The sequence below is a fragment of the Diceros bicornis genome, chromosome 4, assembly GCF_020826845.1.
Source record: "Diceros bicornis minor isolate mBicDic1 chromosome 4, mDicBic1.mat.cur, whole genome shotgun sequence".
Taxonomy (NCBI): domain Eukaryota; kingdom Metazoa; phylum Chordata; class Mammalia; order Perissodactyla; family Rhinocerotidae; genus Diceros; species Diceros bicornis.
The window spans coordinates 33,430,839-33,436,580 of NC_080743.1; the positions used below are offsets into that span (position 1 = coordinate 33,430,839).

A 5,742-nucleotide genomic window follows, 5' to 3' on the forward strand; every position below is an offset into this window, starting at 1 on the left:
CCAACTGGTGGGTCCCTAGAGAAAGAGGGTAATTCATGGAACGATGAAGGAAAGAACAGTAGTTACATATTCTCTTGCTAGTGACAGAATATCGTGTGCAAAGACAGCATCTGTGTTTTCTTTTCTAGTTCAACTCATTCTTAAAATGGACTCGCCCTGGGAGCTTCTGAGAAGGGCCCCACTCGTTTTTCTTGCAAACAACCTTCCTCGAGCGCAAAAGCTGTGAATGTAGACACCCCGAGAGTAACTGTGGGATCACACGCGGTGTGGTGTAACCAGGGACAGGGAGAGGAGTGGCGTTGTGCACCCCTCACTCCGAATCCAAAGTACTGGAAGAAAGGCGAGACTCTAGGTGGGAAAGCGTGAGAGTGCGCCCGCCTCCTTCGAGGCACCTGGCTCTTAGCGTCTCCAGGGCTCAGAGCTGCTCTTGTGAGCAACAGCCCATGGGGTACATGCACGTCGCGCCTGGGAAAGGTCCATCTTCCAAAGGGAAAAGGTGTCTAGGGCGTAGCTCAACTAAGAGCTGGTCTGGAAGAGACGCGAGGGAGAGCGTCGCAGGCTTCTCTCTCTTTTTTTCCTCCTGCAGCTTCGACTTCTCAGGAATTCAGTCTTCGCAGCCAATGGCCACCACGCAGGGAGGAAACCGGGTCTTAGTGTCCCAGGAGGTTCTTGCCGAGCCTCGTGGAACCTTCTGGGCGCCTGCTATGTTCTTGTCCCCAGCATTTTATCCTCCCACCTTTGAAGCGCCACCACCGGCCGGGCCCTTCGCAAAAAGGAAAGGGGAGTTGCAGAACTGCGTGGTCCGCCGTCCCCGAGACCCGAGAGCGGGAGCCTCCTGGGCCCACGCCTTCTACAGTGGATCCTCTTTTCCAGCTCCATCTTGGGCATCTCAACTCCTGCCACATCCGGTTGTCCCCAGCAGTGCCCGGGTGTGCTTGTGGGGGTGGGTGGGTGATGGCTTGCTCTTCGCTAGCAGGGGGCAAATCCGTATGGTTTTCTCGTCCATTAATATTTGAAACAAACAAAAACTGGAAGTAGAAGGAAGGACAGGTTCGCTCTTCCTCTCGTCCCTTCGCAGCAGACCTGAGAGGAGGAACGTGCCTTGGGTTTGTTGGTGTTTGAGGCTCGTCCTAAAGGCAGAGGCAGGGAAGACAGCGCCGAAGAGGTGTCCCAAAGAAACTGGACGACTGAACAGTCACTGCCTGCCCCAACCACTTTCAGGAAGGTTCCAGTTCTGTGCCACACTGCAACCAATCCGGTTCCCATCCTGTTTCTCCACCCCTTCGCGGAGAATCCGAAAAGAAAATATGGGTTCCTGAGAGACCCGCCACGCTTCCAATCTGGAAGTGCCGCGGGGACCCAGAGCCTTGTCCCCCGCCCCCTCCCCAGCACGGGCCGCCACGTCTGGCTGCAGAGTGGCACGTCCGGGGGTGGGGCTCCGGCACCGCCCCGGGCCGGGGATTTGCGAAGTCACGAGCTTCCGCAGCTCACGGGGGCACCTTCGCCCACGGACACGCCCTTTTTGCGGAGGCTGCCCCCAGCGACCCTCTGCTGAGCTCTAGCTCCTCGCTCGCGACGCTGCCAAACTGCTCAAGGCCTTTAAATCATTCCCAACTTTAGAGACCCGCTCCGCCCGCGTCTCCACCCCCAGCCGCACCCCACCGAGGAGAGGAGACCAGCAGGCCGGGGATGCCAGAACTCCCCACAGGCTCCGCCGAACAGACCCTTACCCTTTCCCCGCCCCTCCCCTGCGCCTCGACCCCCGCCCCACTGCACGCACCCATTCTACAGCCCTGGTCACCAGAGGCGCGGCGCACAGAACCGTTCTGGTGGGATGTGTCTTGTAATCACCTAACACGCGACCCAGAGCGAAAACACCAAGGAAAGGAAAAGATCAAAAAAGTGCTACCTTGGCAACCACAGGCGTTTAGAGGCCAGCTGGTGGGCTGGGAGGGGCGGCCGCTGCCCGCCTGCCGCTGGTACTCTCCTCGACTACGCGTATTCTTAAGCAATAACAACGTAATCCGTATTATCCACCCAAGAATACCCGTCACCGAAGAGAGTCAGAGGACCAAGCTGCTGCTGCCGCTGCTACTGCTGCCGCTGCTACTGCCGCCGCCGCCACCAGAACTCTTGCTGCTGAGCCCGCCCCTGGCTGGGGCTGGGCAGAGCTTGACCGGGACCATAAATCCATAACTCGATTTCCCTCAAGAAGGATCCAAAGCTGTGCTCGGCTGCTTCCTGCCCGAATCCAAATGGCTGCTCTATTTCCAATTCTGAAAGACAAATCACAAAACCAAGCACTTAACACAGAAGACGGGTGCTCTCTTCCCAGTGAGGAAGGAGGATGTGGCGAGGCGCTTTGGGCACAGGGTGGGCGTGACAAGTAACCTTTAGTTTACCTGGTGCTCTCCCAGTGCCTTCCTCTGTACTTGCTCTGCTTCATACCCTCTCTGGTCTCGGCCAGTCCGCTCTAGGTGTTTTGATTGAGTGTCGTGGCAGGAGAGAGCCCTGTAAGAGACATGCACAGTTAAGCACACAAATATTACAAACGTATTTGCCTAGACGGCTTAAAGAAGAAGTGAGGCTCAAATAAAGATAGGGTCATGCATGGGTGAAATTTTCACCAGTGTGTTTTGGAAATGCATTTTCTCAAGCCCAAGATTACAGAAAATAAACACACATTCAATTTACTACTCAAAATCAAATACTTATAGATCTACAAAAATAGGCATCTCTCCTTTGAAGGCCTTAGAGCTATACAACAATGATTTTTAAAGAAAAAAAAAGCTTCAAATCACAAAATAATTAAACTCATTTTCCATAGTATCAGAACTCACTGAGTTGACAAGCTGATAGAGTTTCCATGATTTAGGCATTGTTTTGTAGTACCACAATGTGTAATTCCATAGCCCACCTTTTTAAATACATTATAAATGCAATGCTGTGCAGTTGTTGTGAACACCTTGACAGAAAAACCTTTGAAGCTCTGTCTCCATAAAAACTATTTTAAGGAAAAAACCCAATAAAAACTCATTTGCAAAGTGATTGTAATTTTGGCTTTCAGAAAGAGAATTTCTGTGATTCTTTGATGATCAATGTGGCTCTTAGTGGAAAAGCTTTGTCTTAGAACCTGCAGTGAATATTCTGATATTAAGGGTTTATTGTTCACTAAGTAAAATGGACAAGTGCAACGTCACTACTCAAGCCATGTTGTAGCTCCATTAGAAAGTTCTCAATTTGTTTTTCTCTTTACTCTCCAATACATGGAAGTACATCCATGTGAGTGGAATAGGGAGGGGATGTGGAAACATGGCAACAGACATTATGATTCCTCAAATTATGTAAGTGCAAATAGCTCTTCATCAAGGAGTAATTATATAACAGCATTTCTCCCACTACCACAACTCATCTCTAACTGACCTGGTTGCAATTTAAGGCACTTAGGTTGTGCTGGCTATTAATATTATTTTTTTAATATATCACTTCTCCAGACACACCAACTCATCATTTTCCTGACATGTTACAAATAGAAAAATCAACATGAATTCTAGGTTTATAAGCAGTTGTTTAATATATACCGCCCGATGCCTAAAATAACTCAAAAGAAAAGCAGCATTGCCCAATTACTAGCCTATTTTACAGTATTTTCAGATGACTCTTAAGTACACCTTTAGCAAAAAGACAGATGCTAATTAAACAAATTAATAAGCACTATTTTCTGCCATTACCTAACACAGCTATAAAGTGGAGCTTTTCTCTGGTGGTGCTACAACCACCCACACACACACACACATATAGACACACACATACACACAGAAAGCTGACAGGTTCCCTTCAGCTTGAACTCCTAGAAACAAAAGCCCTTAGGGAAAGTAATGCAATAGTCTATGAGCAAAGTGTACGTTTGCTCCTGAACTCTTCCATTTAAATCTCAACTAACATTAAAAGGAAAACATGAAACACATTATACAGATAGATTTCGATTCACTAAATGTACTGTTCTTTTTGAATTAAAAAGAATTATCAAGGCATATACACACAGACACAAACACACACACATATACATACATACACAACAATACCCGGCGTATCAGAATTGCAGCATAAATACCCACACAGCTTTTCAATGCTTTCCAAGTAATCTCCTTTAGTTTTGCTTCCTTATAATTGAAATAAAATACATAAACTGACCCACAGATTCACACGTTTTAAGAAACTAGAACAACGCAGTTGATATGCTTTTTTTTTTTTTTAATCTAACTAGTCAGTGCCAGCCCTTTCCCTACCTACCCAAATGTTCCACCAGATTCAGCACCTGGACGAGTGGACAGCTCAGCCTGGGCCGACTGCCGGCAGCACTCGCAGCAGAACTGACGCTCTGAGCTCTAACCAAAGCTCTCTCGTGCTTCAGCGGGGCAGCCTGACTTACGAGAACACCATTTCCTACGAGACCACTGCCGCTGGGTGCATATTCAATTCAAACCTCCTTAAGCTGTCGGATTTCCCCCACCCATCCACCCTCCCCCCTTCTCCACCCTCCACACAAACAGAAAAAGGAAAAAGCCCAATACCATCAGGGCGTTTGTTGATCAACTTACACTTTGCTTTTGAATATTTAGATTCTGCTAGCGGAGCAATATCAACGGAGGCTTAGGTCCGCATTAAGTACCTTTGTTCATCGACTCCTGCAAGCCATGTTTATTAGAATCTACATTTCTCTCGAGCCCCAATAACTAGAGGTGTGTTTTGCGGGCAGGGGGCTTTCAGCACCTTTTAATCTCTCAAGGCCACTGCGACTGATTGCCAGTCCCCACTACTTTCCCACCCTGTCCCCCACACTCCAACACCCATCCCAATCGAACGCTTGGTAATTTGCAACCAAATATACATAAAGAAACGCGACAAAGCAATCGGTTTGAGGAAATAAACCAATTAAGCTAAAGCAGAAATGCTTCTCTTCTCCCCCCCCTTCTCTCTCTCCTTTGCCTCCCTCCCTCTCCCTCTCTCCTTCCCTCTCAAGTAGAAAGGGGGAACCACCAAGGAGAGGAAAAAAATCGGGAGGAGGGTGGTAGTCGACTCTTACAATCAATGGAAAAACACTATACACATCTTTACTGAATAATACTCTCATTCTCAGACAAAAAGAAACACATTTATGTATGTAAACATAGTCTCCTTCTTCCACACATCCTACATCCTTTACGTTTGCTGAGATTTGTCTTGCGGTATAGCAAAGTAACTGTCACAAATCCATCTCGATTGAAGTGCTTACCCTTTAAATCCAGGTTTCAAGCGGAACTCCAAGTGTGTGTAGTAGCCAGGGAGTCATCTGACGAGCGGTGGAGGTAGGCTCTGGGCAGTGGGAGCTGCTTCCCTCGGAGTGCTGGGTTACAGTGTTAACAAGCCCTGGGAAGGGACCTCCGTGCCTCTCGCTGGCTGTGCCCCAGTGCCTTCGCGTGTTGGCGGCTTGCTCACGCTTCCGAGGAGTCCCAGGCGATAGCCTTCAGCTGATGCGAGCTTCCAGAAAGGAGTGGGGAAGGGAAAAAAATCATCTAATGCAATCAAATCGATCTGATCTACACCATCTGTCGCCTGCCACTATACACAAACGTTAAAATAGGAAAACGGAAAACACTGACAGCCCGAGAGGGTTGGTCTGCAAAGAGTTCATTTTTAGCAGAGCATAATTGAGTATGGTCGGCATACAGTTACAAAAGCTGCTGTTAACCATCCAGTAGT

At 48.4% G+C, this 5,742-nt stretch overlaps 1 long non-coding RNA gene across 1 annotated transcript; it reads right to left on the bottom strand.

Moving 5' to 3' along the window:
- Positions 1–2,217: 2,217 nt before the first annotated feature.
- On the bottom strand, positions 2,218–5,389 carry LOC131402326 (uncharacterized). Its single transcript, XR_009218539.1, has 3 exons — positions 5,276–5,389; positions 2,403–2,511; positions 2,218–2,276 (listed from the first exon to the last, which is right to left on the bottom strand). It is a non-coding gene; the product is annotated as an uncharacterized LOC131402326 (long non-coding RNA).
- Between the last annotated feature and the right edge of the window lie 353 nt (positions 5,390–5,742).